The 19586-nt window shown below is 44.0% G+C and overlaps 1 protein-coding gene across 3 annotated transcripts in view; it reads left to right on the forward strand.

Moving 5' to 3' along the window:
* The first annotated feature begins 4235 nt into the window (after positions 1–4235).
* The window catches only part of CCDC62 (coiled-coil domain containing 62), a 498667-nt gene continuing 483316 nt past the window's right edge, over positions 4236–19586 (forward strand). For 2 of the 3 annotated variants that reach the window (XM_069619633.1, XM_069619634.1), the window contains exons 1-2: positions 4264–4351; positions 4958–4988. The gene's annotated coding sequence lies outside the window, so the exon portion shown is untranslated. Of the gene's footprint in view, positions 4352–4957; positions 4989–19586 lie in introns of all 3 variants that reach the window. The other variant, XM_069619632.1, reaches the window with a different exon arrangement.

Here is a 19586-nt window from a genome sequence, read left to right on the forward strand (position 1 = left end):
TTCTAAGGCAAGAGACTTTTGCAGGAAAGAGACTTGGCCCCGGAAGGTCCTGGCATCGTTGACAGGAACTGTAACCTTGTGCTGGTGAGGCCCAGGAGTGTGCACTGCTCAAAGGTCCTGCCTTGTACTGCGCTAAAAACGTGGGGAAGGGAGACCCAGCCATACCATCCTGACTTAATTTGCCGAACACTTCTTTCTTTTCATGAGAACATTTTCCCACACTATTTTGTAACTTAGTTTTAAGATTTGGCAATAGGTTTTTTTAGTATAGGCTCTTTTTATTTGACAAGACGCCACTAGGACTGCTTTATTATTATTTGATGGTCGTAGCTTGCTCCCCTCTTAGATTTAGGTTTAGATTAGGTATTTTTCTCACCTATTATACAGTTTAATAAACACTCTTGAACTGTGATCATTTGTGTCTGTCTTTACTGTTGCCACCATGAGTTCCTTAAATGGGGCTCAGATCCCCTTTATTCCCGTTGGGCTCAGATCACACAGAGAGTCTAACCTTTGTCCATGCGCCCCGTGGTGGCCTCTCCCCAGCTGCATTTTTTGTCTACATTTTGCTTGGTAATTTTTCAGTGCAGAGGTATTTTTGGTTCTATGTGAAATTACCTCATTTTAAAGCTCTCAATTGAAAAAGACTGATTTACAATAACCAATGTTCTTTTGATCGTAAAACTGGCATTGTAAAGGTCTTTTTCGCTTGAGTGCTTTACAATGAGTTTTCTTTTTAAAAAAATATTAGGGGGGTTTCACCGCCCAAACCACCCAATTTCCTCCCCGTCCCACCACCCTCCCGCAGGATTTCTCTCAGGCCCCTCCAGATATATATATATATATATATATATACACATATATATATATTCTCTCTCTCTCTCTCATGCACACTTGTCTCTGTAACAGTTCGATTTAGAAAGAGAGCTCTGTGCAGTCACAGTGCAGTCTTTCTAAATCGATCTTTTGGTGAAAAGATCTTTTTTAAAAGATCTTTTCACCTAGAATGGTATTTTCACCACAACATTTTCACTGACTACAATTTTGCTGGCAAAATATTCCACTGCATACCAAATTCTGTGAAGGACTTGATCAGAACGCCAATCATCTGATCAATAAACTTGCTACAAATAATGCAAATCCTTTTGACCGCTACCTGCGGCACATCACAGCCCTGAGCTGTGGCAACCATCTCCACTGTGGCAAGGTAACATAGATCAAGAAGCAATCCAAACCGTGACTACACTTTCAACCAGAGAAATTGGAGCTCAGCTTTGGTATCCAACAACCCCACTGACAGATCAAAGCTTTCAGCAAGACAAAGAACGAGATGGGTGGTATTCCGTAAATGTACCAGTACCAGCAAACAGATAGTTTTAGAGCAGAGGCGTTGGTAAGGGGGCTTACGGGGCTGTAGCCCCAGATAGAATCTCAGGGGCGTACATCAAGGCACACAAATGAACAGGGTCAAAAGAACCGGAACACCACACAATCCTGTAGTTAATGCACACATTTTTAGTAACAGTTATTGTCAATGATAAAATGATTGTGAACACAATTGAATGGATTCACAGATCAAATACAATAAAAAGGACAATAAGCCGCTCGTGGCCGAAACACAGTTGTGTTGACTTTTGATCCTCAGTGTGTTTGAATCTATCCACTGTCTCACTGTTGTGCCTGAAAGCACTTTGTACTGTCTGTTTTATTACCCATGTGTCCCTCCTATGGTGTCAGGGTTTGTACTTGTTGTCTAAACATTCATCCAAGGGAGTGTCCTTGGCTTAGCATCACCTTCATCATTTCATTACCTGTTTTCTGTTGTAAATCAAGTTTTCCCTGTGATTGTATTTGATATGTTAATCCATTCAATTGTGTTCACAATAATGTTATCACTGACAATAACTGTTACTAAAAATGTGTTCATCGACTACAGGATTGTGTAGTGTTCCGGTTCTTTTGACCCTGTTCATTTGTGTGCCTTAATATTTACCTACCTGGGTAGAACAGGGCCATAACCAGGAGCCCTATTGATTATATTAGAATCTCAGGGGCTACAACCAAAAGGCTAGCTAGCCCCAGGTCCCAAAAGTCCTGACATTAGCCTAGCCCCGGATCTTTTCCAGACCTAGCAACACCCCTGTTTGTGAGGCCTACTCTCAGCAATGCACCTCTCTCACCCAGGGAGGGCCAGTAGGGCCGAGACCCCATCCCACACACCCCAGATCTAACTTCAGCGTGTGAATATGAATCTGGCAGAGAGTTCACAGACTGTAATAAAAGTATTCACCCAGAGATGCGAGCAAACCCTTTCATTCTCTGGCATGTCTATGAATTCTGTTAGCACTTCAATTAGAACATAGACATAATGCATTACAATTTAGAATACTGGCAAACGAAGATCTATAATTGCATCAACAGTCATGAATGTAGCCGGGCAACTTACATGCTGTTGTATCAGTGGTGGCCAGGAATCATCAGCCAGCACGCAGGAACCAGTCCAGAGCCAGAGTATAAAAGGAAAGCTTGCTTTAATGTTTCAGTTAAAGGGAGGAAGGTAAAAAAAAAGGAGAGCATGTTAAATATATCTTTCCTCGTAGGCTCTCTCTTTCTCTGTCCCCCAACTGTCATTCCTGGAACCTGGCTAAAACCCAGGTTCCAGACCCCTCATCACATTCCAAGCACCACTACACTCGCACTACACTCACACCCAGACACAGCTTTTCGTTTTAATTCTCTGGGCTTCCTGAAGTGGCACGCATAGCAGAGAAAACGGACTGCAAGTCCCACAATCGTTGGCACCGCTTCTCAGAGCGCAAACGTGCTCAATGCAGGAGCGACCCTCAAACCTTTACAGAGGTCACAACGTTGTACTCTCTTGTTTCCTGACTGCACTCTAATATGCACTGCAATGCAGCCAGCATTTTATTCCAGCACTTGAGGATCTCTACATGTCTGGATGCTCCCGCCAACTTCCATCGGAGCATCTCGATTTTAACTTGGACCTTCTCACTCACTGTCTGTACTCGCCTTGGCTTGTTGCATGTCACCCTTGTTGGGAGACATGGTATATCCCAGTGTTGTGCCCTGGTCACATGGGGAACCATGTGACCAAGCAAATAAAAGGGACGGGCCATTTCCGGCTCGTCAGTCGATGGCATTCCTGAGTCTCCTTGGGTGCACCATTCTGGTGCTGCGCAGCGTGCCATGGGCCTAGCCACGTGGCCCGGCACTAGGACGGTGCCCCTGCTGGGCAACACCATCCACTTGGCAATTGCGTCCGCCATGTGAACATGGCCTGTTCACCTTCCTCGGCCTGGGTGCCCCCAGCTCATGTGTGGAGCTCTGGGGCGAGCAGGGTACTCCCTGCTCCCTTGTTGGCTGCGTGACTGCAGCACTGGTCATCCGTATTGGGTGATCCCAACACCTGCTGAGGCCCGTCCGGTGACCGGAGGCGGGCCTACAACATGGCTGGATCTGGCATCCAGACTTCACCTCTTCCTTGTCTCCTTCACTTTTGTTTTCTCTTCAGGGCTGGTATGAAGACATTGTGTTGCCAAAATGTAGTATTATTGTAGTAGCCAAGAATCATCAGCCAGCACGCAGGGGTCAGTCCAGAGCCAGGTGAGGATAAAAGGAAAGCTTGCTTTAATGTTTCAGTTACAGAGAGGAAGGTAAATAAGGAGAGCGGGTTAAATACATCTTTCCTTTTAGGCTCTCTCTTTCTCTGTCCCCCAACAGTCATTGACCCTTCCAGACCCCTCAACACATTCCAAGCACCATTGCACTCACACCCAGACACATCTCATCAGCTCAGTGCTAGGTCACTACACATGCCATCTTGAAGTTGGTTACCTTTGGTTTAGTGAAAGGGGAGATTCACAGAAAGTAACGTGTTTCGCAAATACATTAAAACAACATTACTTAATATGACCAAATCTACGTATAATGAAAAAGTGAACTTATAGAATAGTAATTATCACCTCCAAAGCCAGCTATTATTTTTTATATACATGCGACCTACATAAATATATTGCTATATTTGCTAAATATCTGTTTATATTACCAGGAGAGCTCATCTGAAAGAGGAAAATAAGTTTGTTATAAAACAGCCGCCACTGTGGCAAAATAACACAGATCAAGAAGCAATCCACACAGACGCCGAAACCCGCGCTTATTCAACACCCAAACGACTGACTTCGAGCCGGTCGTCCGTCTTCAATGTCCATAAACTGCAATGTTTCGCGAGATCCGAGAGTTGCTAACGGCGGAAGTTTTGTTTTGCAGTGTCTGTGTCCCCTCGCATTTTCCTTAGCGCCACCTGGCGTAAGAGCAAAGGCTGAAAAGACGGGTGAGTATTCAAAAACGTGCACTTACTAAATGGTCACGGGGAATGCCATCCCCTGATGCCCGTATGTTGCCAGCTTTAGCCAGTTGCGTTGAATGTGTCCAGAAATCTTTACTAGTCGCCCTGAAAAAAGTTTGCATGCATAGTGAATCTTCTTTTGAAAGAAACGGGCCCCATGGCAGGGTTGACGCCTTAAAACTAGATTTAGCAAAATGCACCCCTGGAACTTGTTCTCGTTTTTCCCACTGAAATTATCTTCCCAGAAGTCCCAGGGTGCAATATGCAAAATAAGGACTCAGTGAAGGTAACATGCATGACAGGGCTTCTTGACATTGACAGACATGATGCGCGGGGCAGTTGGTTGGTTTGTTATCCATGCAAATGTCCTTAGTCTTAGATTTAGTATTTCAGTGTTCGATGCTTACTCGAGGTCCCACCTGAGCGCAGAGCTGGCTAATCTCCGCGTTTGGATCGGAGACTTCGGGTTTTCCAGACATTCTCCGGGAGACAGACTCGGGGTTTTCTGTGTTGCAGAAAAACGTTTTGCGTGTGACGGGAAACAATCGTGTTTGATTCCTTTTAACTGGTTTCCACACCTATTTCCTTTAGGACACCACGAAGTTAAAGAGCACTGCGCACGGTGAGCTATTTTACAAGTATGGTGTTTTTAGACTTGTGTTTGACCTTACCAATAAAGCCCTTCGCTGCCACATTATACACTTTTGCCTGATATATTTTTGCGTGCATGCTCTTGTCAAGTTGGTATATTAGGATTTGTGTTCTTGACAAGTTATCTCATTAAAACTTGTTTTCTTGAAATCCACTCATGAAACACTTTTTTACCAGTTAGACCTGAGACTATGGTGTTTATGTTAAAGGATATTTATACTGCGCACTATCGCCACCGTAGTGGCGCTCTGGCGGATCTGAAAGAAAGGGAGGTAGGTTGGGGCTCGTTTGTATGACAAAGTTTGGAGAAAGAGCAAGGGAGCTGTGATGTGCTGTTGGCAGCTTCAGTTCGGTTAACACCGGTTGCTGAGCTTTTTGGTGTGACATCCGGTCTGAGTCTGTCGTGTGCTGTTGTCCCTGAGTTGCGCTTTGCAGATTGGTTTCAAGTATGTGACCATGTGGAATCGGTATATCCTGTGCCTTATCCTCGGGGTATTCTAATATAAACTATGTAACCCCTGTTTACACCAAATAGAGAATTATATAATAATTAAACAGGATGTGAGCACCTGTGCGTTTTTTAATTATGAAATGTGTGATGTGCCATATTTGGGTTTTCCCAGATGGATATGAATGAAATATGCTCATGTTAAGTAAGTGTATGTGTGTGTGTGTGTGTGTATATATATATATTTCAATGAAAAAACTTTGTTAAAGGGACGTTATGTTTACAAGTAAAACTGAAAACCCCCTGAAATTCGCCAGTTATTGTAAGCTAAGCAACCATAACTCGCGCCACCACCATGCACTGCTAAGAATAACACCCATGACATCAAAGATGACAGAACAAATATGATTGATGACATCCCATGTTTACGGGCTCCAACAGGGCTTGGCCTGAAGTTAATCAGGGGGACACACAGACGACACTAGGACCCCATGCTGGTGATTAACTCGCACACGGAAGCCGTGTGCCCCTTTTTATTAGAGCTGTCACATGGTGTGTGCCTAATACATGACCTGGCACAAGCCCAGGAGGTGCTTAAGTTACAATATCACATGCCAAGGGTAAATGTTCAAACACCAAGTTTGCACAACATTACTTACAATTAAGTCCACGGCACACATTGAAGCATTGACAATGTATACATTTTACATTTCTACAGTTCACTCAGTGGTGATGGTAGTGCTTGCGACACTGGTAGGGCTGTTAACCCCACAATATCCTGTTCCGTTACCAAGTCCACTTTACGCATGACCTCTGATGAAGGACAGCAGTTTACAACATACAGCATTGTTCATGGGTTCTACCATGAGCATCACTGCATATATAACCTTCCATTTACTTTGCTAGTCCATTGTCACATGGCGGAGAGCGCCCCTGCGCTAGCAGGAAAAACCACACCTGGGTACACCAGGAGCCACATCTGCTGCGTAAGTCACTGCCTGGGACTGTCTGTTTTGGGGGAGGCCGGTAGCTGTTATCCAGTATCCGCAGGCTGCTGGACAGTGTGAGGATGTTCAGGATCTCCCCCCTGGCACTGGTAAATAACCCAGGCACAGAAGCACTTCCCTACAGCAAAGCTGTGGCCGGTTGTTCGCTGGACAAGGAGGGAGATGGTGGTGGTGTCCTGGGCCGGTCTTGCTGGGCATCGACTTGAGCCCTCTGCCCTCCGCAGAGGCCGTTTGGTGATGCCATGGGAGTTGGTATGCCCCAGCGTGCTGTACTTGCCTGATGGAGTGTTGGCATTGCAGGTAAGCAGTCCGAGACGCACCACATTCAGGCTCCCTTTCCGGAGTACTCCGGGTGGCTTATTGCCAGTGATCACCCAGCAGGAGCAGGCACAAACAATGTCTCGTGCCTCGCCTCCATCCCGGCTGCACAAGCACCTGGTGGGAGCTATTGATGCAAACCTGGCTGTGGCCAGTGCGTGCCACGTCTCCTCGCCCAGTGGTAGTACCAAGATCACAGTGTCATTGTGGTGCCTGCACTCCAACCAGGCGGGAGGCCTTCAAACTAAGGCGGCGTATACTGTACCATCATTCCTTAGGCAAAGCTGTTTCAATAGATAATGCGGCAGAGGCCACGCCAAGTTCTTGCATTCCCAGGCTAGAGTTCCTCACCTGTTGACGGCTGCGTGTCAGGGTATGTTTCCCCATCCGGGATCGATATATTTATTTCAGTGGCGTCCCCACCGCGGCAGATTTTCACTTTCCCCGGCGGTAATGAATCAATAACACCGGCTTACGGGCCGTGCCGACCATGCCTCCTCCCTCTGGGAGCCTTCTTCCATGTCGGTGGTGCACCAGGCTGCAAGACCGTGTTTGCTGTGTGACCATGGCACTCTGGGTGCTGGCCGGAGTTCTCCTGATCCCCATGTGGGAGTACTGGCAGGCAGCGGCATTGTCTGCGCCACATCCTCTTTCTCCCGCAAGGGGAGCTTATCTCATCTGTGCCATGTTGCAGCGGCACGTGCCGTGTGACTACCAGGCTCCCTCAGCGGGGTGGAGTGATCTTCACCACGCCCCAGTGGCACAGCAGGGGCAGGCTGCGGCACTCTCCTCCTCCGACAGGAGAAATCCACTCACTACGGTGAACAGCCATGCTGCGATTAATCTTCCCCAGGCGGGAGCAGGAACCAGACGGCGGTATCATCTGGCTGTGGGCCACCCCCCACAGCGCTCGTGCTCCCCCAGGCTGGAGCATGCCAAAAAATTTGCCCGCAGCGCATGGTCAGACCACCTTGTTGCCAGATGTTATGGGCCCCCGATGGGACTGGACTCTGAGTCAATCAGGAACAACTGGCACACAGGAAGTTGTGCATCCCCTTTATTAGAGGCATCACATGGTGTTGTGGGGTGCATCTAAGGCACTGCACAGAAACCCCCTTCACCTAAAAACCGCATTTAAACATTGCCACGAAAAACAGCTGTTCTTTGCTTTCCCTGTGTGGCAAGCATTTGAACATTTCACCAAGAACGGCTCTGCGTTTGTTTGTTTTTCTTTCATATGAATAATGAGAAGTGATGCCCCGGCATTCAAAACGGCCCTGCGTTTCTTTTCTTGCATCTGGATACCAAAAAGTTATGCACTACATCCAAAACGGCCTTGGTTCACTGTTAACTCACATGAGGGGCAAGGATTCCAACATTGCAACCCGACACGGCTTTTATTTTCCCTTTCATGTGACCAGCAGCACTCTAAAACACGGCAAATGAAAGAAATGGCTTGGCTTTTGTTTTGTTCCATGTCAAATCAAAGAACACTGTGCAGGGGACCTACCCCTCTGTTAATGGACCAGCAGAAAATGCAAACTCACTCAAAAAGGACAAATTACAGAATCCCATGACCTACAGAACAGCATTTCAAACTTTAGATGAAAAACACGGCTTGAACACGTGTGAAAAAGAAAAAAATGACTTCAAAAACCAAGCTTTGCTTGCACAGAAATGTCAGTGAGAAATGGTGGGGTGTTGAAGAAAGCCATGTACTTTGTTTTCCCCCACAAGACTTCAATCACCTTGGAAGAGGCCCAGCAGACCGGAAAACCCCACCCTTTTTTTTATTTTTTATTTTTTTTGGGCACAGGCAGGTAACTTCTAAATGGAAAGCCTTGCCTCCCACTGGAAGTCGCACCTATAAGTGAACTATTCCGCAATGACGTCTGATGTGGCTGAGGGTGTTATAATTCCCTGCTCTGCCAGACTGGAAGGCCGTACTAGAAGGGAGGACAAAGAAAGCAAGTGTGGCTAGAGCTTGACCAAGGAGTTCCTTCTGCACCCACTACCAAGGACAAACTGACAAATTTCAAAGGGCGTAATAAGTCTTTTGTTGTAAGCTGAGCCAGGAGGAGACAGTTGGCTGTGGGGGATGAAGCACCGCCCTCCCATATGTGACAGATCCTCCAAATTGACATTAAAGTATTGATTAATTTTAGGCATTTTTCCCAGCACCCAAAATAAGAAATAATTTTGTTTTATGCTATTTTTCCATGTGATTTCCAGGGGGTTCCTAAGAGACTAAGTGCATGTTCCTAGGACTTTGTGGAATGAAATGGCCAGTAAAGACTAGTTTGTGGCTGATTTTAAAAATGTGACAAACATGAGATTTGATGGAAAGATGGAAAATGAGATTATGAACATGCTTAATCGTTTGCAGGGTTACAGCTATTATATAATATATGAAAAGGACAGAAATGCGTCAATGGGCCATGCTACTTCGCACAGAGATGGTGATCGGCTTACCTAATTCCTCATGACTAACCGAAACCACATATCTATTTCTTCTGGCGATGGCTAGTATAAATATGAAGTTAGGAAACCTAACTCAGTTTTGCTAAAAAGTTCACCTGAGAAACAAAGAACTGTAATAAATGCCAACAGACAGATGGTGCTCCCTCCCCTGAACCAATGATGCCAGGGGGCGGAGGGAGGAATGGCAGGCTGTCCTGTCCCAGGGTAGGAGTAATTGGAGCACTCCCCCTAGATTGTAAATTGAATGTCATTCTGGCTATATAAGGGGGGGGGGCTGTACTAGACAGGGGGAGACGCACAAGAATTTGGGAGGACAGGAGTAGGAGGACAGAGAGGAGGCAGCTGAACCATCCCAAGGAGAGTGCAGAGATCAGTCCCCTTGCCTAGCTGTCCAGAGAGTCCTGAGATCCAGCTGGCTGTCCAGAATCCCAAACCAAGGCTTACATTGTAAGTAGCAAATAACCCCAGGCCTAAATTCCATAATCTCTCCCTTTTTGGCAACATAACTCCCATTGAAAGTCCCAAATTGCCAGTATAATTCATTCCCCTTTCCATAGAAGAATCTGTATTGGCCTGTGTGTGGTTGCCTATTCCTTTGATGAATCTCTCAGTTGTCTGTATAAGTCCTTAGTATTATTTTGAAATAAATCCATTAATTCACCCATTGAAAATCACGTTCAAAATTGTTGCCATTCGAAAATCAATCTTGTTGAGTGGTTTTATTAATTATTCTAGTCATTAAAGTATAGCCTCAACAGAATTAGTCTGTGTGACTGAAAGACAAATTTATCTGTGTATTGTGTGCATTACCCCACAAACTCCTAATTTGCTCTGTCCTATTGAAAACCCCAAACCATAGTCCCCTGATCTGTTATGCGCCTCTGTCCTCGTCTTTGAAAACCGATTTCTGATTTTGAAAGCTAAACCCTTTCCTTTACTATCTGTCATTGTAAATCGTGTGTAAAACGAATTTCCATTCACCGTTTGTATTTTTCTTATTGTGTTTGCTTTCTCCCCAAAATCAATTTCCTTAATTCATTTCCACGTTGTTCTGTGTATTGATTGGTAGTCTTTGAGCTTCCCTATCTGCTCTAGCAACACAAATTTCTGTCCCACAGCAGTTGTGAGTAGCCGTGCGAGTAATGAGCAAAATCCGATTTCTGCCATTTTACTCCAAAAACATGTTTTCATTTTCTTTTATGACTTCCCATCTTGGGGTGGTCTTTATTTCCTAATCCGATATTTTTCTTTCTCTATCCTTACTCCTTGCCAGTGCTTTCCATTCAAAGGTATTAAGTTAGCTGATGTTTGGGGTAGTGTTGCAGGGGGGGTGCTAAACCTTGATGCTATCAATTGATTGAAAACTGTTTCTTTTTCCTGTTTTGCCATTAAAGATTTGTGTAACTGTGCTAGGATAGCTGAACAAATTGTTCTGTAGAAATCATTACCTTTGTGTTGCCACATATTCGTGGCTGTTGTATTTTGAATATTTTTCCTTTTCAATTAATTAATAAATATCTTATTCATACACACCAGCCTGGTTCCTACTCCATTGTGACACGTGGTGTTTGGGAAGGTTGGGTGCGAGACGGGTTGGAGGCCTACCCAAATAAAAGAACCTGTGGTTTATTAAAAATAAAAGCACTTTTGTATGCCACATTCATTATCTGGGAAGGAGTCCCTGACTGAAGTATGCTGTGTAATAAAACATGTTAGTGTGCCACGTGTGCCTAAACACATGAAAACAGCCGAAATCTCAGGATGTTTGATTTTCCAATGTAGGCAGATCTAACTTGGTGGTCTACCCAATCTTGGTTTTATTGTTTGCTTGCCCTAGTTTGCTTTTGTTATCCATGCAAGACTACAAGTCTCACAGTACAAAAGAAAAATCGGTATACAATGGACCACACCCTTCTGATATGGGATATATTGAGGATTTTGAGAAGATGAACCTCTTGCATTTCTGGAAATAATCTTCACTGTACTGTCCTTGCCAAAAGCATCTTTCAAAATAAGCATGAGAAACTTATCACTGGGGCATCTTTTGAGTGTTGCAAGGTAATTGTGAAACTGATGGGTCCAAAATATCCAGTCTGCAGTCAAAACAAGGACACTGTGAAACTTATTGTTGTAAAGATTTTTTTTTAAAGGAGTCAATGTTGGATTCAGTATACTTAATGCTTTGGAAACATACTTTGTACTTTTTAAGCCAATGCAGGAACATCCACGCTCCCACACGTCGCTGTACTCCTTTATCAAGGTTCTGTCTTCCCTCAACCTTGCTCTGCACACTATTGGCTAAATTCGGCAGATGCGCTTGTACTTCTTCACCCTCATACTCATGAGTGGCTTATGCCTCTGGCTTGGGAGGGCTAAAGGCAGGACGCAGCACTCTACTGTGATGCCCAGACCTACGATGGCAAAGGGTTTTGAAGGCAAAAACCCATCTGATTTCTCTGATGGGAGGGCAGATTTACATTTGAACATTCATTAATGTGGTGGCAGCTACAGCAGCAAAAGTACAGAGGACAAAAACCTGCCCTGGCCATATTAGCATACACCCTAGGATGAAGCCAAAAACGTAGCTGCTGGTATAAGCTGTTTGATGGTCCACGCCTCCAGAATTTAGCAATCCTTTGTGTAATTCAATAGATCATGAATTGGGGTGAATGACTCTTCTATAGGGCCAAAGAAAGCCGCACAAACTATTCTGCCTCCTGGGCTCAGAAGAAGGAGGGGGAGTTGACAGTCCAATGGGTTAATCGCCCCCCTCATGAGTATCTTTCAAAACTGTCATTTTAACCCCACCAACATTTGACATTTGAGGCTGGATCTGCCCCAGCTCCTATTACACATCCCAAACCCCCACAATCTGAACGCTCGCGTCCATGCTATACACGTGCTCATGTTTTCGAGAAGAACCACCAGTTACCATTTGCACCTCCCCAGCCATGCTATGAACATACTTGCTCCCCTTTTAACAAGTTGCACACACATCTCTACCTCGGTGGGTAAAGGGGCAAACCACTTCTTAACTTTGAGCCATTTTCTGCCTCCTCTACCCAACCTAGCAAAGCAGGTTTGTGGGAAATTTCAGACATTGTAGGAGATATTTCACACAATGTGGCAACATTTTCATGCTTGTCAACCCTTTAATTACAGGGAAGAAAGTAGCATATCACGTAAGCTTAATACGTTTAACTGTCATCACGTAAGTTTAATGCGTTTTATCATCAGTGGACATGTGATGTCGTGAGGATGGATTGAAGCATAGCCAGTAATGTGACTGCACAAAAATACCTTTAATGCCTTTTACGGCTCATTTGTCACTGTTTCTCTTTTATACGGTGTGTTTCTCCTACTTGCGCTGCCACTCTTTTTGGACTGCATTTCTTGCTTTCCTGCTTTCATATGGTGTCACAAATGAGGTAAGGGAAGTTAAGATTGAGGAGGGGATTCCATATTGAAAAAACTCAAAAAGTAAATCATGGCTTGCAACAGGTGGCGGCATGGGAGTGGGTATTTGTGCACGATGATAGTGGTTGCCATATGGATGACCACAAGAATGGTACTCCAGTGTGGGATGCATTTGAAGTCCCCGAAACAGAAGTCCCTTTCACATGAATGGCAGGATTTTAAACACTGAAACAAAAAAATTGAGTCGTGTGGAAAGGGGCCTACCTGTCATTACCAATGGATAAGCAGCATTGTAACTTGCAAAGTAAGGAGGAAACGGAAGTCCCTGTCACATGAAAAACAGGATTTTTATACATTGATAACAAAAACGCCCTGCACAAAACGATTTGAAAAAGTAAAAGTGAAAAAAATATCACTGCTCACAGAAGAATTTCAGGAAAACAAAACATGTGTGGGTTGACAAAGAGCAAAGTTTATCATGTTTCACCCACAACACTCCAGTGACATTTGAAAAGCCACTTTGTCTTCATGTAAAAAAATAGAGCCTTTTGCTGGCTGTGGGCAAAAATTCACAAGGAAAACAAACTCCCACTCCCAGCCTAGATGTCACAACAACCATCTAATAACCAACCACAATAAAAATGCCCTGCTAAAGGCATCGAAATTCAGTGTTCTCCAGACCTGCTGGCTCTTAAAGCAGAAGTTTCCCTTGGCTGGAACATGACTAATGTGTGTGAAAATGGGGCACTCACTTCAAAGAGCATGCTTCCAACACACAGGAGATTGAACAAAAAAGAAAAAAAAACTGTGGGCACAGGCTACCCAGTGAAAACAAATGGCCCGAAGCAGGAGCAGGTCCATTTGTCCCACATGAAGATTCACAATTTATTTAAAAGGACTATTATCATTTTAAGCCTTTTTCTCAGCCATCATAAGGCGGATGGATTTCATCTATGTACCCATTTTGTAATGTAATTTCCAGGCGATTTTTGGGGATCTAAAATTCATCTTCCTGTAACTCTGTGAACTGTAATGGCCAGTTAAACTAGGTTTCTGGCTGATCTGAACATGTTCCAAATGTGAGAGTTGGAGAGCGGGTGGAAAATGAAATTGGGTATATGCTTAAAGGATAGTTCCGGGACTTTTTGTATTGTCCCTACGGTTCGGCCATGTGTTTTTAAGCATAACTCGGTAGATCGTAGAAAACTTTCCTATGGACCTTACCCGACTTTTCGTCCATTAACGCACTCGAAATCAGCCGCCATTTTCTGATAATCCTATCATTTCCCCCCATCGACCTGGCTCCCCTGCTTTTGCGGCACTAAATCAAATCCCCCGCCCCTGAAACAGACTTTATCAAAACATTCATATTCCCCGCCTCTATCCGTGACTGAGCTGCGTAGGCAAACGCGCCCAGGCGTCTTCTGCGCGACTCCACACAGAACCCGGAAATCAACACAGATGAGCTCACACAACACAGCGCGCCACAATTGGGAATATGAAACTGTACTTTTAAATCAAACCGCAAGATTGTAAATTTGGTAAAGTACATTTATTTGACATCAAATGTTTTGAGAATATTCAGCGATTTTCATTTTTATTTGCTCACGTTCCAAAAAGTTTGTTTTGAGGCACGCGATGTTCCTTTGCTGTACACAGGGTCTTAGATCATCTCGCAATACAGCGCCACAATTCGGAATATGAAACTGTGGTTTAAAAGCAAACGGCAAGATTGTACATTTGGCAAAGTACATTTATTGGACATCAAATGTTTAGAGAATATTCAGCGATTTGCATTTTTCTTTGCTCTCGATCCAAAATAGTTCGTCTTGAGGCAAGCGATGTTCGTGTGCAGTACACAGGGTGTTGGTTTACGATAAAATAAGCTCTTCGGTCGCACTGATAATCGCATGGCTGTTCCAACAACGAGGCACTAGGCCACCACAACGGTCTGTATGTTGCATCTAGCCGTTAGTACCGCGTAAGGGCATACTTGTACTTGGCGATCGTCCCATAAAATGGTCAGGGTGGTAACGTTGTTCACGCGGAGAAGCAACTGGCGGTTGAAAACGCCATCCGCCGGTGTCTGGTACTCGTGACACATACAATAATGAAGGATGTACCTGTTTTAAAAACATAAAAAATGAAATTAGTCTCACCATCAGATCTTTATTAAAATTATTCATTTTATATATTAGGTCGGGAAATTATTTCATAGCTAGGACAGTGCAACTGGGTATTATACGTCAAGGGGGGGCTGTAGGATACTGAGACAGTCCCCCAGTGCAGGGGTTGACAGGGAGGCAGTGCAGGTGGAGAGTGGAAGGGCCCAGGACCGAGGTCGCAGACAGTGGACCAGTTGTAGCAGGGGAGAGGGAGAGAGAAAGCAGAAGCAAAGAGGAAGGTTTTGAGGTGCTTCCGTAAAAGGAGATGGTTCTCCTCAAGATAGTGCGCGGTACAAAACAATATGCCACATAGAACGAACAAGTACAACTTAACCCGTCTTTAAAGCTACTGTATAGTAATTAAATTGCGGTATAAACTCATCTAAAGAGTTACTTACATTATATTTGCATTTTCCATTTTGTCTGTGCGTAGGGCAGCCCCGAAATACCACTCCTTCTATGCCGACGTTATTTCTTCTAATGAACGAACATTAAATGGCTTTCGTTTCTGAAATTATATTCATTATCATTTCTTACGTTATTGCCCCACACCCCCAAAAAGAAGTCTTTCGGGATGGTCCCGGCCTGTCAAGGTCAAATAACAATAGAACCTTATACTGAGTCGTGGGCCATTCCGGCACCCGAGAAAAAATCAAAGCAGCTGACCTTCACTTTGAACGAGCACACATTCCTAGTTAGCTACATTCAGTGTAAGGCCATCTCACAGGACTCACAGAGCAATCACTTTTATTTACACAATACATAGCTACACATATTCAATGGGCCTGCGACATGAGGAGACTCGAGAGAACAGACAATCAAATTACAATCATTTAAACCGTGATGTGTATTTCTCAATGAGCTCTTCTTTAGGTGGACATGGAACAGAGGCAATGTTGGGTGGCAATGCAGTTGTCCCCTGCACAGGTTCGTTCACAACTCCATGTATGTGCCTATCTAGGACATCAACAATAAGTCTCTCAATAAAGTCATATTGCATATCCTCAAACACTGGTTTGATAACCCATTGTTTACTTCTTTTAGTGAAGGCCTTATTGTAGCGAAGCGTCCCTAAAGTTCCGGTCGTCCTACTTTGTTGACGGCCAACATTATGCTTATGTGCCAAGACCGCTAGAAGAGTCCGATTTATCATGCCCTCCATGCCAAAATGCAATCGTTTTGGCCTGTACTTTAGGCACATATTGTGGAACACCTCCAAATCTCCTGTGTGGCAGAATTCCGTGAGTCCCCTCAAATCTCTTGTTATAGTTTTATCAAATACAATCTTTTCAATGGCTTTGTGAGTGGGTGATGAAGGAATCAACCACTTCTTCTTCCGTGCCTCCTCTGTGGACAAATGGCCATGTTCACAATTGTGGAAATGTTGGTTTGTGGTCCAGCGGTGAACGTTGCTATAGTGTAGAATTACTGACCGCCATTTTTCCAGTAGAATTTCCAACGACCCTCCACATGTTTTTGAGCTCCACCAAAGATGGTTGCTGATTGACTTGGACCACTGTGAAATACCTTGCATATCTTTTTTTTTTTTACCTGCAGCCGACATTTTTTTATTGATTGTTTTTGCAAGATGCCAAACGTCAAATTGGTGATTTATATTTTTGTACTCTTCTCTCATTGTCTTGGCAATTGAAACGTGTCTGTCCGTGGCTATCAGGTCGATCACCATTCCCCGCGATTGTAGTTCTTGCAATGATGCTACAAAGCCAACTTTCTCCATGGCCACTGAGGATGTACTTTGTGACACCTGCACGACCACCGAACTCACGATTTTCTTACTTTCCATGTCCTGAAAGTGGTAGGTGCAGTACTTGGCTGAAAATCCTGGGCTGTCGCACTGTCCATCACCGGCTAGCCTGAACCGTTTGCCCGCGAATGTACTATCAATAGACATTTTTTCCATTCTCCAAGCTTCGCTAATGGCTGGAAATAGATAATCGGTTTGGTATTTGTAGAACTGAGTTTTCGCAATGAAATGGATTCCCACAAACTGAAAGAAAGACTCTAACTTTTTAAAACTTGAACCACTAAAAAGTGCGTCCGCTGCACAAAGTAGATTGCCTGCAGGCAGTTGCCCCAGCATGGGTTGTGCAGACCATGAGAAAGGATGATATTTTATACAGGTGGCATGTATTTTAAGGTTAGTGCCTCGAATTGCACGAGTCACATTAATCAATGGCTCCCCACATACTTCCCCACCAATCGAATGCCCACATTTCATCCGAATAATAATATCAATCAAACAACTATCGAATACAATGAATTTGGCCTCTTTCCTTATACTGTCACTCTACATCCCAACTGGTTCGGCCTGTAACGTTGAGGACATGTCACTCACATGAAAGGTAGAATCTCTGATATCGTCTTCCGCTATGTTCAGTGATATTGATGGTGTTTCATTGTCGTCCACTTCATTCTCTTCCATTGCAACATCTGTTCCTTCTCCGGCGATGGGTGAATAAAACAATTTCTTCAACTTTCTCGCGGTCTTAGTTTTTGTGGGTGTGGATTCTGTGAATTGATCTCCGACTGCATCCGAACTACCAGGAGGACATTCACTATCAATGGCTGGATGTGGTATAGCTCCGTTGTCAATCACTTCATATTCTTCCCATTGGCACGATGCATCTCCAGTCTCAAGTCCCTGCCAAAAGGTTTGACAAGCAACATCTCTCGTTCGCTTCACTGTCTGTGTAGATCTAGTTCGTACACCCACTCGCAACTAGAGGACAGATTGGAAAAGGGATGTTCAGTTTAAACACAACTTACAGTATTGAACTATTAACATTGAAAAACAACATAATATAGTGACCAGGACACTAACCTTCTTTTGCTTTCTTTTCTTTGAAACTTTCTTGCCTCGAACTTCAACATCAGGACGCTGTTGCTCCGACTCGTGTGTGCATGTCTCCACTTCGTCTTGCGCTGCAACGACTATATTTTCATGATGAGCACATCCATCACGCACTGACGCTCCATCGACTCCCTGAAACATAGAACTTTCATTAGTATGTATAATAATATCGAAAACACAAAATGTACTTGGGGACCAATACCCACGTACATCTCAATAGCAAAACAAGAATGAACGCTTTGTGTAGAACATTCAAACGACAATTATTCACGCATTGTTGATCTAGTTAGATGGAACTGTCAAGATCCATACCTCGGGCTCCTCATAGACTTCCATTGATGATATTATTGAAGATGATGCTTAAGTAACTCCCTGAAACACAGTAATTGCATTAGTATGGTTTTCTATTTTGTTAAAAAGAACATAAACTTTGTGCAGGCGTCAACGGCTCATCTAAATAGACCTGCACAAATGATCAGTTGTCTAAAATAAATAATGGATATGTAAATATGATTCGATTTGCTCGATCGTTGGAAGTGTCACCACCCAGAGATCTGCATCAACTACTAGGGGTGATGTTCTTGTAGAAGAAGCTCCGTCATCTCCCTGAAACATAGTACTTGCGTTAATAAAGAAGGAAGTATAGCGGATGTAATCACGTCATATGATTTCGCTTGATCGAACTGTCAGTATCCATACCTCGAAATGCATAAGAACATCAAGGGACGATGTAACTGCGGTGCACACTTCTGCAAGCTGTTGCGCCGACCCGTAACTGCATGCTCCCCCTTCTTCTTGGACTAATGCTCCATCGACTCCCTGAAACATAGGACTTTCATTAGTAATGAACACAATATTGAAAAAAGAAGACACATAGGAGGGCGACGACAGAAGGACATATCAATGGCTAAAAACGAAAGAAACATTGTGTGTAACAATCACGCTACAAGAATGCAAGATCTGATGATCTCCATCGATGGAACTGTCCGGAAACGTACCTCGAGCATCTGAGTGACATCAACGGTTGTCGTCAATACGTTGGACTCCTCAGCATCTCCCTGAAAGACAGTACTTGCATTATTTTGGATAACAATAATTATAACTGAAAACAAAGACTAGAGGACGAGTACAAGGGTGTACCATTAGGTAAAATAATTACACGATAAATTAAAACTATTGATTTACATGCCTAAAACAAGTCAGTGGCAGAATAGCCAAGTAAGATTACCCGATAGGCGCTTGAAGTGGCTGATGACTGCAATAACGACACGGATGGAGAATCTTCCGCCTTCATATTGAGTGGATACATAAATGGGGAAATTATTGTTAGCTAATGCTACACACTACCGCAAGGACGAGAGATAAATACGTAAACTTGACTCACCAGTGGAGGGATGTGGACGAATAGAGTGGGAATAGCGGTTGAGAGCAATTTTCGCCTCGTTCGCGGTGTGTTCTTCTTTATTAGCAATGATGTGGAGTACATGTCTGAGCTAAAGTGCCTGCTGCAGATGCAGTATCGATCACCCCTCTTGTCCGCAAAGACTTCTAGGACTCTACTTTCAAGCTCAGACGGTGGATATCCGCAATATCGGACCCATTCTCTTATCTGATCTATTGTCTTAGGGAAAACATGCATTATAGTACCTTCAGATTTATTATGGGTCTTCGAAGGGCAACCGCCAATGGAACAGGCAGGCATTGTGGAAAGTTCTGAAAAGTAAAGATCAACAATTCTCTATGAATACCAATGTGTTAAAAAATTAAATGACACATAAAAGGTTCAATGCAAGGTTCGTTTTGGTTCTTGGAACTATGCACGTTATTCACATGCGGATAAGTATTTGAATAACTTTAAAAA

The sequence above is a fragment of the Ambystoma mexicanum genome, chromosome 10, assembly GCF_040938575.1.
Source record: "Ambystoma mexicanum isolate Mex_15411 chromosome 10, UKY_AmexF1_1, whole genome shotgun sequence".
In the NCBI taxonomy this organism is placed as follows: Eukaryota; Metazoa; Chordata; class Amphibia; order Caudata; family Ambystomatidae; genus Ambystoma; species Ambystoma mexicanum.